The 21,217-nt window shown below is 47.7% G+C and overlaps 1 protein-coding gene across 8 annotated transcripts in view; it reads right to left on the reverse strand.

Annotated features, from left to right (window-relative positions):
• BBS9 (Bardet-Biedl syndrome 9) overlaps nucleotides 1–20,674 on the reverse strand; it is a 488,279-nt gene extending 467,605 nt beyond the window's left edge. For 2 of the 8 annotated variants that reach the window (XM_075586677.1, XM_075586680.1), the window contains exon 1: nucleotides 20,498–20,671. The gene's annotated coding sequence lies outside the window, so the exon portion shown is untranslated. Of the gene's footprint in view, nucleotides 1–17,360; nucleotides 17,383–20,458 lie in introns of those variants that run through there. The other 6 variants (XM_075586674.1, XM_075586679.1, XM_075586681.1 and 3 more) reach the window with 5 other exon arrangements.
• Nucleotides 20,675–21,217: the final 543 nt, after the last annotated feature.

Consider the following 21,217-nt stretch of genomic DNA (forward strand, 5'->3'; position numbering starts at 1 on the left):
CTAAGGGCTAGTCCTAACTGCTCTACAACTGTTGCCATACACTTTGTCTACAAAAAGAGGAGTGCCCGACGCAACAGAAATCTCAAGACCGCGCACGCGATAAAAAGACTTTACGTGGAAAAAGTCCTCCTCGAGCGACTGAGGAGTGCTGATCTCAAGCATCTTCGGGAGGAGACAAAAATAAACTGGAGAAAGGGCTCTAATCCCAGCGGGACAGAGGGTTCTCTTCCTCCATCCACTCTCATTCAAGTCACAGAGATATCTAGAATGAGAGTGGAAGGATGGGCTTTGGCCGTGGTAAGCCCGAGCTTCCCACAAACAGGGGAGGTATGTAACAGGGGACTTATCCCTGTTCAGTAATGTGCCTTTAATCTAGCAGTGTGGTAGTTAATTACTAAACACCACCTGCCTGATTAGATTGCTTACAAAAGCCTGCCTTTGAGACAGGAAGTGACTCCTTAGCTCTGACTGAGAGCTGACCTTTGGAGACAGCACATGTCTTGAGCTCTGCCCAGCATAGCTGATTGCAAGACACCAAACAAGACTTCTAAACCTGGATGCTGATATTTTCTGTGCACGCACGGGTGCGGTTCCAGGAGAGCAGAGAAGCTTACTCTACAGAAGCTAACAGATAAGACTTTCATTATTAAGAGACTGCTTATATCTGCTTATTTTCATGCTATGTGTTTGGGGTTGGGAGAAATGCTTAACTAATGGAGATGTGAACTAATTGCATAGGATTTCACTAGAAATACTCCCAAGTGAATGGAAGCTTTGTTCCCCCCCCTGTGTTTGGATAATTTCCTGATGAAAAGGAAAAGGCACAATAAAGCCTATTATAATTTCACATTATAAAGCCTCCTAATTGTGTACCTCTGTGAACGTCCGTCTACAGGCATAATTTTGTTTACTTCCCTTCCATCTATTGCCCGTTTGATGCAAGATAAGATCTTGTTTGCCTTTGCAGCTACTGCATGACATTGGGTACTATTGCTAAGCCTGCTGTCTACAAGCACTCCTAAATCCTTCTCCATCAAGGATTCATCCAATATATCTCCATTTAATTTGTAAGTCGCCTTTTTATTCTTGCATCCCAAATGCATAACCTTACATTTATCTGTATTAAACCTCATCTGCCATTTACCTGTCCACGTTTCCAGTCTCTCCAAGTCCTTCTGAAGAGAAATTACATCCTGCTCTGAATCTATTACCTTACACAATTTAGTATCATCAGCAAAGATGGAGACTTTGCTCTCGATCCCAACCTCAAGGTCATTAATAAACAAGTTAAAAAGCAGGGGTCCCAGTACCGATCCCTGAGGTACTCCACTCACGACTTTAGCCCAACCTGAAAAAGTTCAATTTATGACAACCTTCTGTTATCTGTCCTTTAACCAGTTTTCAATCCAGGTGCATATATTATTACTGTGTCCAATTTTCTTTATTTTGTACACCAATCTCTTGTGTGAAACCGTATCAAAAGCCTTTGCAAAATCCAAGTAGACCACATCAACTGCATTACCCTGGTCTAAATTCCTACTTACCTCCTCAAAGAAACAAATAAGGTTAGTTTGGCAAGATGTATCCTTCACAAATCCATGCTGACTATTACTAATAATTTTGTTTTCCATTAGGTATTCCTGAATATTATCCCGTATTAAACCTTCAAGTAGTTTCCCTACTATTGAAGTCAGGCTTACAGGTCTGTAATTTCCCGGTTGTGATCTAGCTCCCTTTTTAAATATAGGCACCACATCTGCTTTACGCCAATCTTGTGGTACTGAGCCTGTGGAAATGGAGTCCTTGAATATTAAATATAATGGTTTGGCTATTACTGAGCCTAACTCCTTGAGAACTCTTGGATGTATGCCATCGGGGCCAGGTGCCTTATTTACTTTAATTTTTTCAAGTCGCTTATGAACTTCTTCCTCAGTTAACCAATTGTTCATTAATAAGGAGGTTGTGGCTTCCTCCTGAGGCACTACTATTGAACTTGATTCTTCCCTGGTAAACACAGAGGCAAAGAATTTGTTTAATACCTCAGCTTTTTCCTTATCTCCAATAATCTTCCTACCCATCTCACACTGAAAGGGTCCTATATTTTCTTTTCTCATTTTTTTGTTATTAAGGTACTTAAAGAATTTTTTAGGGTTGACCTTACTTTCTATTGCAATCCTTTTTTCATTATCCATTTTTGCTAATTTGATTGCCCTTTTGCAATTTTTGTTACATTCCTTATCATTCTGATACGATGTCTCTGTCCCTTCTGACTTAAAGAATCTAAACGCCTTCCTCTTCTTGTCCATTTCCTCCCCTACCTGTTTATTTAGCCACATTGGTTTTGACTTATTTCTTTTATACTTATTACCCAAGGGTATACACTGATAAGTGTGCTTTTCTAACAATGTTTTAATGACTGCCCATTTATCTTCTACATTTGTCCCTGCAAAAACATCATCCCATTATATTACTACTAGATTAGACCTCAGTTGATTAAAATCTGCCTTTCTAAAGTTTAAGGTCTTTGTTGAACCCAAGTAATCTGTCAAATGAGACCATGTTATGATCACTGTTACCCAAATGTTCCAGGACTTGAATATTTGTTATTACTTCTACATTGTTTGATATGACCAAATCCAAAACTGCCCCTCTTCCTGGTTGGGTCTTCAATAATTTGGGTCAAATAATTGTCTTTAAGCACCCCCAAAAACCTGTTTCCTTTTGTTGTAACGCTAATCTCATTGCCCAAGTCTATGTCTGGATAATTAAAATCCCCCATTATGCAAACATGACCCAGTTTTGATGCCTTCTCCATTTGCAAAAGTATTTTAGCTTCCTCAATCTCACAGATATTTGGTGGTTTATAGCATATTCCCACAAACATTTTCTTTATACTTTTACCTCCACTGCTTATTTCTATCCACAAAGTCTCTACATTTTCATCATTCCCTTCATAGACATCATCCCTTATAAAAGGTTTTAGATCCGGTTTAACATACTGTATAAACATACTCCACCTCCCCTTCTATTTGTTCGATCCTTCCGAAAAAGAGAATAACCCTCTAAATTAACTGTCCAGTCATGAGTTTCATCCCACCATGTTTCAGTAATGCCTATGATATCATACTGCTCCCTTGCAGCTATTAATTCAAGCTCCCCCATTTTATCTGTCAGGCTTCTTGCATTAGCAAGCATGCATTTAAGTTTTTTTTCAGCCTGTACTATTATCTTATCTGCTCCTTCCTTTCTGCTCCCACTTGGTTTAGTCTTTAGAAGTTTTCTAGTATTATCTGTATTTACTATGAGTGTCTCACTGCTTGTCAAACTTGCACTTGCCCCATTCTACCTCCATACCACCTTGTATCCTCATCTATTCCATTTAGTTCATTATCTGTTTCATTCCCCTCCCCCCTCCATCCTAGTTTAAAATCTCCTCCAACCTTTTTAGCATTCTCCCCCCTAGCACAGAAGATCCCTCTTCATTGAGGTGCAATCCGTCCCTAGAATATAGATGGCACCTCTCAGAAAAGGAGTCCTAGTGCTCTAAAAACCCAAACCCCTCCTTCCTGCACCACTTTCTTAGCCATGCATTAACCTCCCTGATCTCTGACTGTTTCCCTGCGGTACCGCATGGCACTGGTAGTATTTCAGAAAATACTACCTTGGAGGTTCTTGCCTTAAGTTTTTGTCCTAGATCCCTGTAATCATTTTTTAGGACCCTCCATCTTTCTCTAACTTTGTCATTGGTGCCAACGTGTACCAAGACCGCCGGGTCAATCCCAGCCCCCCTCAACAATCTGTCTACCCGATCCGCAATGTGCCGATGTGTTAATACTGTATTAACATTGGACTACACTACCTACCACCCATCCCCTTCTACCTTAGTGGCAAATAAAGCACCCTCTTTTCATTAATGGCCAATAGGTATTCAAAAGGTATTTAGGTCATTAAAAAGAAACAAAAAATTACATGTATTAAAAAAAAACAAAAAAACACTACATCACAAATAATTACATTACATAATAAAATAATACATTTAAAACATAACCCCACTGATTGGCACTGTGGCTACCTAGGCCTTCTTAATGGGAGCCTAGATTGCCAATGTTTCTATCAATGGAGATATGTAAAAAAAATAAAAATGGGTTAGTTACGCCACCTGTGATGAAGGCTGCCCTCCTCTTCAGGGCAGAAGCCCCCATAGAACAAATCCAATTAAAGGCCAATGCCAACCCATAAAAATATATATATACATATAAATAAATCCATGGCCAAATGGCCACCCAAAACCATAAACAAATAATCCAGACCCTCTGGCCACCTTAAAAAAAAAAAACAAAAAAAAAAAAAACGCAAAACCATACACATAATCGAGACCTGATTTGTAATCCACCAGCATTCCTTGGTGTCTGATGTTGGATCCTCAATTTGCTACAAAGCCCTCACTTCTCTGTTGATTGAAGAGTCTTCTTCTGTATTTATTTGATTCTATCTTTTTCTTTAATCTTCAGCCATTCAATATTGCCTCTTCTGTAACTTCCTGTTCTGCGAGGGCTCATGCCTTTTGTAGGGTCTGAGTCTTCAAAGAACACGAGTACTGAGGTCACATTGTACAGTACATCAACCAATCAGGTTGGTTGATGTGCCATGTAGTTATCGCTCTTTTTTCTGAAATCATTGATTTTGGGAATGGGACCATGTTTGGTAAAATCTATGATGTTATGTTAAAGGAAGGGATTCCCATGGAATTTGAACCCATCTGATGTTTGGTTGAATTTCCATGTGCTTACCTCCCTTTAAAATTACATCACTCTTTTTGTCCTTGGTTGGCAAAATCAATGATATCATAAAAAGAGCAGGACACAGATGGTACATCAAGCAACCCTATTGCTTGATGTACCATGTGACCTCATAAAATGTTTTCTGTGAAGGCCCATGCCATTATAAAAGGCCTGGTACTCGCAGAAAACAGAAAGTTACAGAAGAGACCACATCCAGAGGCTGAAGATTAAAGCAGAAGATAAGACATCTTTATTAAAGAAGAAATGAAAAGACTAAGAAAATAAATACTTAGAGAAGAAGACTCTTCAATGAACAGAGGATCGAGGGCAAACTAAAGATATGATGTCAGAGACAAAGGATGCTGTGGCCTGGATTATGTGTTGATGGATTTGAGTTTTTTTTTTTTATGGTGGCCAATGGGCCTAGATTATTTGGGGGGAGGGGGTTGTTTTTGATTTTTGGAGGCCGTCGGGTCTTGGATTTATTTGTATTGGGGCAGGGGGGGGGGTTAAAGTTGGGCAACCACCGTTTATTGGATTTTTTTTAATCCGTGGGGCTTCAGCTGTGAAGATAAGGATGGCCTATATCCCGGATGGAGTAAGTAACCCAATTTATACTTCACAAGTGCTTTCAAATGTGGCTATCTAGGTACCCATTGAGAGGGCCTAGACTGCCACAGTCATAATCATTAGATTTATGTTTACAATGCATTTTTTAATTATTTGTAATGTATTGCTTTTTATATTTTGAATGACCAATGGTTAGCCGCCCCGGGGGGAGGGGTGTGGTGAACTAGTAGGGGTTAAACCCTTGTTTGCCTTAGCGGTTAGTAAACCATTGCATGGAAATTCTTTACTAGCCACTAAAGTAGCCAAGGTGGCTAGGTAGTGTACAGTAGTTTATTTGTGTATTAACCAAAACCAGATATGAATGAAGTACGTAGTTCAGTACACATCATTATACTGTACATCATCATATCTAATACAGAAAAATGCTTCTAAAAAGCAGATAGCAATCCCTCCAGCCAATTAGGCGAGGGAAGCCCATGACCAGGGGGCAAGCCCCCTCCCCCCTCACCTCGCTAGGATCTCTGGGTCACCGTCGTGACCCCTGAGGGGGGGGAGGGGCAGGCTAAGGGAGGCTTCAAAAGAGGCAGCCGGGAGCCGAATCTTCCATTCTGCTCCCGGTCTGCAGCGAAATTAGTGTCCTCTCCTCTCGGTGAGTTGTAGTCTCCCTGTGGGGCCCGATCGCAGCGTCCCCCCCCCCCCCCCCGCTTCCGCTATGGCTGTCCAGGGGATAGTTGCGAGGCGGCCGGGGAGTGCTGCCACGGCGGATCCCCCTACCGCGCGCTCCCTCCCTCAGCCTCTGCGGCTGGCCCGCTCGGCGGGCGGGGAGGGGGGGGCCTCCGGAAGGGGGGGATCCGCCTGCCGGACCAAGGGATAGCCAGTGGGGATCCCCCTTACCGCGTAGCTCTCCCTCCATCAGCCTTGGTAGCTGGCCCGCTCGGCGGGCGGGGAGGGGGGGCCTCCGGGGAACGGGGGGGATCCCCTTGCCGGTGTATTATTTATTTATTTGTTTGGGGATCCCCCTTACCGTGTGGCTCTCCCTCCATCAGCCTTGGTAGCTGGCCCGCTCGGCGGGCGGGGAGGGGGGGCCTCCGGGGAACAGGGGGGGATCCCCTTGCCGGTGCATTATTTATTTAAGTGTTTGGGGATTCCCCTTACCGCGTGGCTCTCCCTCCATCAGCCTTGGTAGCTGGCCCGCTCGGCGGGCTTTTATTTAATTGTATGGGGATCCCCCGTGCCACGTGGCTCTCCCTCACTCAGCCTCTGTGGCTGGCCCGTGCGGCGGGCGGGGAGGGGGGCCTCCGGGGAGCGGGGGATCCCCTTGCGGTACGGGCATTATTTATTTAATTGTATGGGGATCCCCCTGCCACGTGGCTCTCCCTCACTCAGCCTCTGTGGCTGGCCCGCTCGGCGGGCGGGGAGGGGGGCCTCCGGGGAGCGGGGGTTCCCCTTGCGGTACGGGCATTATTTATTTAATTGTATGGGGATCCCCCTGCCACGTGGCTCTCCCTCACTCAGCCTCTGTGGCTGGCCCGCTCGGCGAGCGGGGAGGGGGGCCTCCGGGGAGCGGGGGATCCCCTTGCGGTATGGGCATTATTTATTTAATTTGTATGGGGATCCCCCTGCCACGTGGCTCTCCCTCACTCAGCCTCTGTGGCTGGCCCGCTCGGCGGGGGGAGGGGGGGTCACCGGGGAGCGGGGGGTGCGAGGAGAGGCACAACAACCCCCCACGGTGCTTACTGTGCGGGTCCCCCCCCCAGTGGCGCTCCGTCCAACCGTGAATAAAGTTATATCAATGCCCCCCCCTCGCACGCAGCAGCCTGTATTTGGTTATTTGGTATACACTGGATTATAGGGTGTGTATATGGTAATTGTGTTGCATGGTGTATCTTCAGCAGGAGGGGGGGGGGTAGCTTCGCGCAGCCTCAGCGGGCTCCATCTCTCCCTGCTGCCAGGTCACTCTGTCCTCCCTCCCGGCAGCAGCGCGGGGGATGAGCTGGCGCAGGGAGGATTAAGCACAGGGCTGAACATGGGACACCCAATGACCGCGTGGGGGGTCTAGTAACCACCACAGGGTCTTGGGGGAGGCCGTCTGTAGCATAGTCGCCATTAACACCGTTATTGCCCTGTTACCAATGCATGTTTCTTTCGACATTGAATAAAGTTATATCACTGCTATAATCGCCGTGGGGTGTCGCTGCATACCGCATTCGTAGTGATAAATGGCGGTATGTGGGGCATAGAGGGTATACGCCTCAGTGTGGTTATAATGCGCTGTATTCGGGGTATAGGGCATATACGCTGCACTCGAGGTACAATTTGCTGTAATTGGATTACATGGTGTATATAGTGTATGTACTGCTACTTGGATCACATGGCATATGTACCGCATTCGAGGGTACGATGCGCGGCAATTGGGCTACATGGGTATATAGTGTATATACTGCATTCATGGCTACGTGCTGTATTTGGGTTATAGGGTGTGTATATATACTGCATTCGAGGTTACAATGTGCTGTAATTGGTTTACAGGGCGTATATAGTGTATATACTGCATTCATGGTTACGTGCTGTATTTGGATTATATGGTGTATATATACTGCATTCGAGGTTACGTGCGGCGTATATACTGCGTTCATGGTTACGCGCTGTATTTGAACTATATAGTGTTTATAGACTGCAGTCGCGATTATCTGCGGTTTCAAAGGATACGTATATACTGCATTCATGGTTACGTGCTGGGTCCCGAATATAGGGTTTATATACCACATGCGTGGTTACATGCTGGGTTTGGCCCATATGGCGTATATACTGCATGCGTGGTTACGGGCCGTTTTGTGGAGCATATGGTGTGCGTGTACACTGCCTTTGGGGGTCATCTGCTGTATTGGTCCAGCGTTACATACTACATCCAAGATTACGTGGGGTATACGGTAGGTATATATACTGCATTCAGGGTATAACGCATGTGGGGGTTACTCTCACTTCCTGTTCAGCGCATGGCCTGGTATGGTATGGGTAATCCCACTTCCTGTTCAGCACATGGCCCTACTATTGTATGGGTAATCCCACTTCCTGTTCAGCACATGGCCCTACTATTGTATGGGCAACCCCACTTCCTGTTCAGCACATGGCCCTGCTATTGTATGGGTAACCCCACTTCCTGTTCAGCACATGGCCCTGCTATTGTAGGGGTAAACCCACTTCCCGTTCAGCGCATGGCCCTGGTATCGGATGGGTAATCCCACTTCCCGTTCAGCGCACGGCCAGGGATGGTGCAGGTAATCCCACTTCCTATTCAGCGCATGGCCCGTTGAGCGGACAAGGTCGACACGGTCCCGCATGCGAGGACGCGTGGCCCTCACGAAGTAATGAGGGCGCCCCCATCCAGGCTGAGCGCCATGGTAAATGCGCGCGTGCGTATATGGGCACACGTCAATGAGCGCGTGTGTATATGGGCACATGTAGATGCACGTGGGTGTACGTGGGCACACGTAGATGCGCGTGTGTATATACGGGCACAAGTAGATGCGCGCGTGTGTATATGGGCACACGTACATGCGTGCGTGCGTATATGGGCACACGTAAACGCGCGTGCATGTATGGGCACAAGTAAATGCGCGTATGTATATGGGCACACGTAAATGCGTGCGTGTGCATATGGGCACACGTAAATGCGCGCGTGTGTATATGGGCACAGTTAGATGCGCGCGTGTGTATATGGGCACACGTAGATACGCGCTTGTGTATATGGGCGCAAGTAAATGCGCGTATGTATATGGGCACACGTAAATGCGTGCGTGTGCATATGGGCACACGTAAATGCGCGCGTGTGTATATGGGCACACTTAGATGCGCGCGTGTGTATATGGGCACACGTAGATACGCGCTTGTGTATATGGGCACACGTAAATGCGCGCGTGTGTATATGGGCACACGTAAATGCGCGCGTGTGTATACGGGCACACGTAAATGCGCGCGGGCGTATATGGGCACACATAAATGTGCGCGTGTGTATAGTGGCACAATTAAATGCGCGCGTGTGTATATGGACACATGGAAATGCGCGCTTGTGTATATGGCCACACGTAAATGCGCGAGTGTGTATAGGGGCACAAGTAAATGCGCGCGTGTATATGGGCACACTTAAATGCGCGCGTGTATATATGGGCACACGTAAATGCGCGCGTGTGTATATGGGCACACGTAGATGCGCGCGTGTGTGTATGGGCACACGTAAATGCGCGTGTGTATGGGCACACGTAAAGGCGCGCGTGTGTATATGGGCACACGTAGATACGCGCGTGTATGGGCACACGTAAATGCGTGCGTGTGTATATGGGCACACGTAAATGCGCGCGTGTGTATATGGGCACACGTAAATGCGCGCGTGTGTATATGGGCACACGTAGATGCGCGCGTGTGTATATGGGCACACGTAGATGCGCGCGTGTGTATATGGGCACACGTAGATGCGCGCGTGTGTATGGGCACACGTAGATGCGCGCGCGTGTGTATGGGTACACGTAGATGCGCGCTTGTGTGTATGGGCACACGTAAATGCGCGCGTGTGTATATGGGCACACGTAGATGCGCGCGTGTGTGTATGGGCACACGTAAAGGCGCGCGTGTGTATATGGGCACACCTAAATGCGCGCGTGTGTATATGGGCACACCTAAATGCGCGCGTGTGTATATGGGCACACGTATGCGCCATGTGGCAGGACAAGGAAACGGAAGGGACACACCGCAATGGCAGGGGCACATGTAGATGCGCGCGTGTGTATGGGCACACGTAAATGCGCACGTGTGGACGCGCATGTGTATATGGGCACACCTAAATGCGCGCGTGTGTATATGGGCACACGTATGCGCCATGCAGCAGGACAAGGAAACGGAAGGGACATACCGCAATGGCAGGGCATAAGTCCGCAAGCAGGGCGGCCACCCAATTCATCGGTGCCAAGGGGCATGTCAACACGGAGGTTTCAAAGACCATCGCCGGTCACGGACAAGCCAGCGGCAGGCGTCCCCATTCTCTCACTTCAGGCATCAGGGAGGCGGCGTCCGGCACAGGGTCGGCTCAGCAGCAGGCGGCTGAGGCGCAGGCACCATCACCACACAGGGTGGAAGATGGGGCGTTGACAGCACACGGTCACAAGGGGAGACTCGATAACAGAGACCGGGGGGAGGAGGCAGCCATCGCGGTTCCCGATAGGCGGCCGGCAACGCCACCCGGGTCAACCCCTCAGCCTGGCGAAAAAGCGGTCAAAGAAAGGTAAGCGGCCAGCGAAAACTAAGAGGTAGCCAGTGGGAGTCCCCCGCGCAAGAGACTAGCAGTTTGCGCTCCCCCTCAAGTGATGGTAAGAAAATCTCCCCTGTGTACTGGTGCGCAGCTCATGGAGGCAGCATTGTGGGACATAAGGCAAGCCCTATCCCCGTTAGTGGCGCACCTTGACGCAGGGTTATGGGCGTCGGCAAGTGCAGGAAGTCACATTGGGATGACGACAACCGCGCGGGCAGAGTCACCAACAACAGTAGTGACACCAGTGATAAGCGCAGCGCCAGTTATAGCAACGCTAATCGCGTCAGCAGCGGCGATAGCTCCGGCTATAGCGACAGTCGTAGCGCCGGCATTGGGGGCGGCGCCAGCGGAAGCAACGCCTATAGTACCAGCAGCGGCAATGGCCGTGGGTCCCCCGCAAGCTGTTAACAACACACTTCTAGGGGCCGGCGGGCAAACCGGGCAAGCGGAATCACCATCTCCCACGCTTCCCTTTCCTCAGGCGGCATCCGCCTCAGAGGAGCTAGCCATGGATAAGAGGATGCCCGATGCGGCATGGAAGGTCTCTTATACATCCAGACCTAGCTCGGTGGGCTTGCACTTGCTGAAAGAGGGGAAGGACAAGATACGGGCCGGGGAATACGTAGATATATTATCTCTGCTACCAGGCTACGGGAGGCGTTGGCTGCGTCCTCAAAGACGGGGGAAGCGAAGGAGGGTTTAGAAAAGAGGTTTTTCCCGCACACCTTTCGCAATGGGTCAAAGGCATTTGTTATCCTGGCTGGAGTAATTGGGGAGAAGGATCCCCAGGCATGCGCCTCGCTCTTTACTTAGGGAACGGGTTGGTGGACATATGACCAGCGCTTTAGGCAATCAACGAAGGCGCAGGGCGTAAGTTTGGACGCGAGGGCAGCGACACCAATAATCATCGCCAATTTGGCACCGTGGCTAGCAAGGTATCCCAATAGGGAAGCAGCCCAGCTACTCCTAGCTGGGTTTAAGGAAGGGTTTAGGATTTCCGTTTGAATATCAAGAAGGATCAGAACTTAGTCGGGACACACATTGACGTAGCTAGGGAGAAAGTCTGGAAGGAAGTCGAACTGGGGAGGATGGCTGGCCCTTTCAACGGTATTGACCGGGAGTTGTGTTCGGGTCTTATGCGAACTTCGATCAAGCCGCAGCGCTGGTAAAAGGATGGGAGCAGGGGCTTTAATGTCGAAAGCCGACATCAAATCGGCCTTCAGACTCTTGCCAGTCCACCCCGAGCGCTTCCATTTGCCAGGCTACATGCTCGAGGGGCAGTTGTACATAGACTTATGCTTGCCAATGGGAGGGGCGCTTTCTTGTTTTTTTTATTTCGAGACATTTAGCCCTTCCTAGAATGGGTGGCCCGGAAGAGGGTGCAGGCAGCGGGGGTTACGCACTACTTGGACGACTTCCTTTGTGGTGGCCCCAGGGGTTCAGACTTATGCGCTAGGTGGCTGTTTGAATTTTCAGCCTTGGCGCATGAGTTCGGCGTTCCTCTGGCCGACGAAAAGACGGGCATCCAACAACCACTCTTTCCTTTTTTGGACATAGGAATCGACTCGGTGACGATGGAGCGCAGGCTCCCTCTGGAGAAGCTGGTCCCCCTAAGCAGGCTTCTCCACGAATTCATAGCCCTCAAGAAACCATCATTGAGGCACTTCCAGGCGCTGCTAGGCCACTTAGTATTCGCAACGCGAGTAATGCCGGCAGGAAGGGTGTTCGCCAGGCGCCTCTCCGCAGCAACGTTCGGGGCGAGACGACCCGACCACGTCATCCGCGTCACCGCCGAAATCCAAAAGGACTTGGCGGTGTGGCTGCGCGTTGTTAAAGGAGTATAACGGCAGAACCTTCTGGCGAGGCCCCCCCCCCTGCCAACAGCACAGAATTACAGTTGTTTACAGAAGCTTCAGGGTCAGTCGGTTTTGGGGCCTACTTTAATGGGGCATGGTGCGCGGAGCAGTGGCCTCCCCACTGGCGGGAGAAGCCGCTCATTAGGAACTTGGCGTTCTTGAAATTATTTCCCTTGCTCGTCGCAGTGTGCCTGCGGGGTCACTTATTCGCGAATAAGCAAGTAATTTTTTGGACAGACAACATGGGGGTAGTGGAAGCCGTGAACAATTTCGGCTCACGCTCCCCGCCGGTGCTGTCCCTTCTGCGCAGTTTCGGACTGGCATGCTTGCAATTGAACATTGCGTTCAAGGCTCGGCATGTCCCGGGAGTGGCGAATAACATTGCTGATATCTTATCCTGGTTCTAGATGGCGCTGTTTCGGAGACTGGCCCCCTGAGGCGGACCCAATCGGCAGTCCATGCCCTGCAGACCTGTGGGAGCGGGCGACGACCCTTAAGGGCAAGGTGTTTAGTCAAATGACAGCAGAAGGCCAGTGACGCAGCGATATTAGAGGGTTTAATGCAAGCCACAGACAGAGTGTGCCTATCAGGGTCCGAGGCGAAACTTTTCGGCTGACGTTTGCATTGGCCTTCGCAGCACTGCGAGCCGGGGAGCAAAGGCGAGGGAGGGATGCAGTTTGAGGACGGGCTACCAGGGACCAATTTTTTGCCCAGTGAGCACGCTCAGGGAATACTTGGCAGGCAGGCCAGACGGTCAGGGCCCCCTGCTCCTTCACGCGGACGGGGTACCGTTATCTAGATTCCAGTGCCTGCGGGTTTTCTGCATGTGCCTAAGACACCAGGGTCTCGACGAGGCACAATACGGGACGCATTCGTTCCGGATTGGGGCGGCAACGGAAGCATCACGCGCGGGGCTGTCAGTAGCTGCGATACAAAAGATAGGGCGATGGAAGTCTAACAGATACCGGTCCTATACCGGGCCCGCATTATCTGAGATTTAGCGGGCTTCGATAAACCCACTCATCCCCTTAGGCCTTCACAGACGCTTATACACTGGGCAGAGAAGCGGACTTTCAAACGCTTGTTGGTCAGGAGTACAGATTGTCGGGTAGGACAGAGTGGGCAGGATAGTTTGGAGGGGTGCAAGGGCACCTGGCGCCATCGACTGAGCGAGGGTCAAAATATTGAACAAGATGGCGGGAAAGTTCGTGACGCAGTGTGGGGGATAGCAGATCACCCATCCCAAGTCCGACTACAAGTCAATTGGCCTGTTCCGGCCGACGGCACACACTTATCTGAAATAGGGGCGGACTTGCTCAACAATGATTTGCAGGAGGGGTTGGAGAAGGTCCTAGCGGTGTTGGCGGCACGGTCTAATTTAAGGAGGTTTAAATAGAGCCGTGAGTGGCGGCAGTTCGGGGGTAAGTGCTTGTCCTTGCCAGATGGGCTCGGGGCGGGCGTCGCCCGGGGGTAGGAGCGAATGGGCGGGGTCAAGCGAACGTGACACCCGGGAACCCACTCGCGAATACAGCCAGCTCTTTAGGGGTCGGCCGGGTACGGGGGCAGCAGGCCAAGGCCTGGCTGACCCTCTGACCCCACTCTGGCTTGGACTAGCGCTTACTCCAGTATTATGATTGTTAATAAACAAAGCCGCGGCCTTTTATACCTCCAAATCTGAGTCTGTCATTACTTGTCTGTTTATATGTGGGTACCGGTTCCAAGTGGGAGGGGGAAGGGGGTCCCTCGCAGCCTCCCTGGTCATGTTCATAGTGAGCCTCCTACTGTAAAGCAGTTCTGCTCTGTGACTAAAACTGCAGCTGGAGATTTGTCAAATGAAAGGACTCTGTTCTTACCATAGGAATCATATCATTATATGCACAAGAAATGTTTCATTTTTAACTAATTCCTTTGCTGCCAGTAGGGTCTACAACCCATTGGTGCAAAGTGACGGGGTCATTTGCGGTCATGTGATTGGTTGAGAAGAGATCGCATGACCGTCATCGTCCCCAATGGGAAGGAAAATCAAGTGGAGGGGACTCTGATCGGTCTGACCTTTCCGATCTTGTGACATATCATGTACCAACTAGCAACCACAACTGCACAGCATCCCCAAGGTAGTAACTACCAGTATGTTACAACTAGCAAAAATGTGTTTTGATCCTCAAAGTAAAGAACAGGGTGACACAGAATATTTAACAAAAAAAATTAAAAAAAAGGGGGGGGGGGCAATTCCAATTTTGTTCCTATCTGGGCAATTCCATGTAGCCAGCAAAAAAAGTCATACATAAATAACCAAAAAGCAAAGATGCAGCATCTTTTCCCCCCCTCAGGATGTTACTTACAAATTGCATTTTATGGGGCCTGTAAGTGCCGGGAGTGCTTGTAAATCAAATGCTTTCTTTACCTTCAGCCCACATTTTCCTTATCAGACAGCCGATAAAGATAAGGGGAGAGGAAGAGAGGGATGTTTTGCCTGTGCCAACTCTTGTTGAACACAGTGACATCAGAAACAACGGAGTAGCCAGAGTAAATCAAAGTCCTTTTAAAAAGTAAATTAAAAATACTTATGGGTATCAGATTTTGTTTAAATACATCCCCCCCCCCCAAATGCATAAAATCACCCAGAAGTAACTTCCTATACTGTACATGTCACTGCCATCAGTTCACATTGGTCCCGGAAGGGATTGCCCCTTTAACCATTAGGGCCCTTTACAAACTCTAGGTGATCTAATCACATCTCTTGGGTTTAAATATCACCTCTATGCTGACGACACACAAGTTTACCTTTCAACCCCCCTGACCTTACACCTGCTGCACAGACCAAAGTTTATGAATGTCTCCCTTCAATATCATCCTGAATGGCCCTCCGCCGACTTAAACTTAACATGGCAAAAACAAAGCTCCTTATACTTCCTCCCAAACCTGGCCCTACTACCTCCTTCCACATTACTGTTCGAAGTACCATCATTCACCCAGTAGCCCAATAACGCTGCCTAGGGGTCACACTCAACCCCTCTCTCACATTCAAAACGTATCTAAACCCTGTCGCTTTTTCCTCCGCAATATTACAAAGATACGCCCTTTCCTCTGTTATTCAACTGCTAAAACTGTGACTCCGGCCCTCATTCTCTCCCGTCTCGATTACTGTAACCTCCTGCTGTCCGGCCTTCCTGCCTCTCACCTGTCTCCCCTACAATCTATCCTAAACGCTGCTGCTAGAATCACTCTACTCTTTCCTAAATCTGTCTCAGCGTCTCCCCTGCTGAAATCACTCTCCTGGCTTCCTATCAAATCCCGCATCTCGCGCTCAATTCTCCTCCTCACTTTTAAAGCTTTACACTCTTCTGCTCCTCCCTACATCTCAGCCCTAATTTCTCACTATGCACCATCCCGACTCGTGCGTTCTGCTCAAGGATGTCTTCTCTCTACCCCCTTTGTATCTACAGCCCTCTCCCGCCTTAAACCTTTCTCACGGACTGCCCCGCACCTCTGGAATGCCCTTCCCCTCAATACCCGACTAGCACCTGTAAGGAATCGGGGAACACGTCCCCTCCTTTCCTGCTGCTCCACACACTTCCGCGCCGCGTACAGAGCGCACACGGAGGGCTTTTTACTCCACCACGGAGCTTGGCTCCGCCCCCGCACACGTGCCGTTCGTGCACCGCACCCCAGCTGCAAGACAAGTCTGCTAATCTCTCCCACCTGTCTCCTGCACCTTGCAGCCAATCTCTGCCTCCGCGGAGTCCGCGCCACCGCTCCTCCCCTCAGCCCCATTCATGCTTCACTGCTATATAATCTCAGCTGTCTCACTCATTCCTTGTTGAGCATAGTTCATTGACTTTAGGACCTCTCTCTGGATTACCGACCCCAGCTTGCCTCAGACCATCCGCACTTCTCAATCCCTGACCACAGCAATCGGACTATTTTCCTACTGGCTCCAACCCTGACCATGGCACTCTGGACACTGACTACTCTCCTGGCACCTACCTACGACCTCGGCAAGTATCCAGACTAACCCATTCTCTCCAATCCAGACCCGGCGATCTTGACTATCCACCCTCCAGGTGCGCCTCCGATGCTGTGAGTGCGCAGTTTAATACTTTCCCATCTCAGTACCGGCTTGCTCGTTGTGAGCGCAAGCGTTACAGCACCCTCTCTATCCACCTTTAAGACCCCCCTTAAGACACACTTGCTTAAAGAAGCATATGAGTAGCACTGTGGATAATACTATACACGATACATAAAGCTTGATCCCCTGCAGACGCACTTGCCAGAATGCCCTCCTACTGTCTTTGTACGTTCTCCCTGCCTACCAATTCGATTGTAAGCTCTTCGAGCAGGGACTCCTTTTCCACAATGTTACTTTTATGTCTGAAGCACTTATTCCCATGATCTGTTATTTGTAGTTATTTGTTATTTATATGATTGTCACATGTATTACTGCTGTGAAGCGCTGTGTACATTAATGGCGCTATATAAATAAAGACAGAGGATGAGACACGCACTCAATATCAATGGTAATAGAGGTGGGGTACTTAGCTGCCGGTGCGCTGGTCCTGGGGAGCTCCTGTAGTCCCAAATGTTCCAGTACAAAGAAGAAGAAGCAGGCACACGGTCTTACTCAAAAGGAGGTTTAATATGCCATAAAGTCCAACGTTTCGGCAGTCAAATACTGCCTTTCTCAAGGTGAAAGCTTTCCCCTTGAGAAAGGCAGTATTTGACTGCCGAAACATTGGACTTTATGGCATACTAAACCTCCTTTTGAGTAAGACCGTGTGCCTGCTTCTTCTTTGTGCTATATAAATAAAGACATACATACATGGCACATTTCTGATTTTGATCTTGACTCACAGAGAGCTGAGCTTGAAATGTCCCCAAAGTGACAAGCAAAATGTCAATGATGGGGTCAAAAAATAAGGTCCGCAGGGTGCCACTTAATATGACGTTGCCCCAATGCTATGGGGCACTCAAAGGGTTAATGGCAGCCAAAAATGTCCTTGCAGGCAGGTTACTGATCTGAACAGTCCAGGCTACAGCAGTAATACTAATCCATTTAACGCTGCTCAACAGAACAGCCATCAGCAGGACTACAATCCTCTTTACATTGCTTATCTTCTGCTGAATGAAAGAGATGGAGGAGGGGGAGCGACAGGCAAGAAAGATGATCTAAGTAACATATGGATGTGTGGTTAGCAACAAGTCTACTCCTTATTTTGTTATGTAGAATTCAAATACAAAAGACAGAGCAAAATATTACCTGACTGATACACAAGACATAACCTCACTCAACTACCAAAAAATGACAAATTGTATGTGGAAATACATTTCCTTTTTAATCTTCAATTCCAAAAATGCTTTTCTTTTTTTAAAAAAAAAAAAAATTTTAAACAGAGCACCGCTTTTATAGAGGAGCAAGATAACAGGATTACTGATACTTTCCTGTTACACGATAGGACCTGTCTGAGACGTGAATGTGCTCAAGGGATATTTGTGTTTGCTGTACACTGTACAGTGGTTTTTTTTCCCTTTTTTACCCACCATAACTTTTTTAATGCGTGGTTGAAACCTATCCCAGCTTCACATTGCAAAGCCAGTATAACATCCTCACACTGAGGAGACCCAAAAGGTCAAAATAGCTGTCTGGGAGTAGGTTTACTTGCTATGCACTTCTTTAACCCAGGCTGTGCTGCAAAGATGTATAATATGCAGGCATATGTTTATAGGGGCCCATGTTAAAATGGATAAGAAGTCAAAGGTATGCTCATTTGCATGTCATTACCCAGAATCCCTGGCTGCAGTGAAAGCACTGTATGCTAAGAGATAATGGTGAAAAGCAGGCTTGCAGACCTGTCTAAGACTTGTGAATGTGCTCACAAGTGATATTTTGATTTGCTATTACATGATAAAAGGGTATATCACTTACAGATGATCTATCAGTCACAAAGGGGTTGAGCGACATTTCACCAAGATCCTGTGAACATGGCACATTCTTATCTGTAATTAGTAGGTGCCAAAAAGGCTAGGTACCTGGAAAATGAATATAAGTGCCACAAACGTAAGTAAATTGTCAACAACTACCTGAAGAGGCAAACTATCAATGGCCCTTATTCAATAAGCTGATTGGTCCCATTATCTCCTGCCATTAGCCTAAACTCCAGGCTACTCAGAGGAAGTCAGTGCCCCTTGCATTTTCAAAATAATATGAGCTGCCTTATCAGCCTTCAGATCAAACGCTGCATACATACAGTGTGGTACCAGTCAGGCCCCCTATAAGTGATACTGCTCCTACCTGATTCTTACCAATTAGAATCAGTACTACAACCCCTACCTCAAACACACCATCCCCTTTGCCAAAAGGGAGGAAAGCACACCCAATGGTCATGTGGTCTCTTCCACCATGTCCAATAGTCCACTTCTGTGGTGAGGTGCACACTCTTAGTGTGTTAACTACAAAGAGCCCGTCCACTATCCAACGTCCTCTTGGTACTGGTATGGAAAAGCCTTAGTGGAATAGGCTCTACTGAGTATTTTCAAGCTTAACTTGTCTCAGTTGGACTCACTTCTTACTAGACCTCTGCAGCTGCTGAGGTTCAAGTATAACTGGTGCTGCTTTGGAATGTATTTTCTCTGGGATTACTTCAATGGGGCTTTCGTGCAATAGCACCGGATTTGTGCTACTGCAGTTTACTGAATCAAGGCCAATGTGATTTAGATGATAGGGGGCACTATTACACAGACACTCAATAGATGTTAATGTGAAATAGTGCCCAATCAGCACATTCTCATTTAATGAATAAACACCCTTGAGAGATTTTGTTGGCAGAGGAGTAGCTTAGTGTGCTGCCTTTGAAGCGGATGAACCCAGTTAAAATCCTGGTGTAAGCTTTTTGTGACCTCAAGCACCGGAATTAGATTGTAAGATCCTGGGTTAAGGAATGCTGTATCTGTAAAATTACATGTACTACACAGAGCTGTATATGTAATTTTACAGACACAGCATTCCTAGACCCAGGAGCTTACAATCTAATTCCGGTGCTTGAGGTCACAAAAAGCTTACACTGTGTAGACAGCCAACACTATTTAAGAAAAAATAATAATACTTATTATAGTCTTCTACAGGAACGGGAAGCACAGGTCAATAAACAATTATGACACACAATCAAAAAAGCAAAGAATAACTTAATACACTAGCCTGCAAATTACATTTTGTAATGATACTACCGAGTTAATACTATTATTACTACATGAATAAATCCAGGTAGTACTGTGTGCATAGGTCTTAATCTGCTGCAGGCTCCTGGTGCAGACGTGTGTGTGATGGAGAAGGGTAGCAGAGATGGAGAATGGAGAAGGGTAGCAAAACAATGCAGTTATATTATAAAAATCCATTTGAAGTAGTAACACAGATTAATAATCCCCAGCATCAGACTACAAAAATGATGGAGGATGGGATGAATGAGGAGGAAAAGCGCAATAAATCAGTGAAATGGAAATGACACACGCGTTTTGCTTGCCCCAACTGGTACCAAAAGGGTTGAAGATCAGTGGGATCTGACATCTGAATGTGTTTCTGCTCAGATACCCGACACTTTAAGAAAGTCTCTCAGCTACAACACTGCTGCAAAACCAACCCAGGGCTCAACAACTAGGAGGAATCCCACCTAGAGAGATTTACAGACAGGAGACTTTGATAAATAGTCTCTCCTCTCCCCTAAATCTGCACAGCGTCACCGTTCAGTTTATCTTATCAAAATGTACAATGATCTATTTGCTAGAACATGTGTATGTGTGTGTGTGTGTGTGCGTGTGTGTGTGTATACACATGTATATGTATCATCAATCACACATGTACTCCGGTGCATATACTAGTGAGCATTTATTCTCCCACAGGTACATGTGCCAGTGTCACTGTTGGCACAGACATAAGCAGTTGGCTCATTATTACGCACATATATATACACAGATAGATCAGGTGTTGCTGCTGTTACCCGGTCCGTGTCTCCTCTTCTCTCTAGGTGACAGTTGGTGACGTCACTCCGGTAGAACTCTCCCCCACATCCAACCACCTCTCGTCCCTTCACTCAGCCGCCTCCGTATCCGACGCCATCTTCAGTCCGTTGCTCAGGCAACAGGGACAACCAGAGAACGGCACGTGCACTAGCAAGGACCCAAGTCGCCGCCGCGGGGAGATCTGGGAGTTGTAGTTTTTGTTGTTGTTCGGAAAGTGTGGAATTTTTTTGGTTAACTTTATTGAAAACTGACAACGTTACCAGTGCAAATAAATGACAGCTGTATTATGCAACGCCTGATATACACATGGGTAATAGTGATAAATAAAGATCCTTTTATCAATAATCCTCCCATCATCGCTGCACTAACCACTTGGCAATTTATTAACCCTTTACTGTTTTAGGCATACAAGTCGTTTTCATGTTAGTCAAGAGCAATACATTTTGTTAAATAAAAACTGTCAATTACTCTAAATGTCTCGTTTAAATGATATTCAGTTTCTTCTTGTAGTTTGGTTATTGTCCTACTATATTGGCCAACATATAATATGACAGCTCTTTTCAGGGATATTTGGTAGAAATTAAATGAAATCTGTCTCAGCGTCTCCCCTCCTGAAATCCCTCTCCTGGCTTCCGATCAAATCCCGCATCTCACACTCAATTCTCCTCCTCACTTTTAAAGCTTTACAGTCTTCTGCT

Source organism: Ascaphus truei, chromosome 2, assembly GCF_040206685.1.
Source record: "Ascaphus truei isolate aAscTru1 chromosome 2, aAscTru1.hap1, whole genome shotgun sequence".
Taxonomy (NCBI): domain Eukaryota; kingdom Metazoa; phylum Chordata; class Amphibia; order Anura; family Ascaphidae; genus Ascaphus; species Ascaphus truei.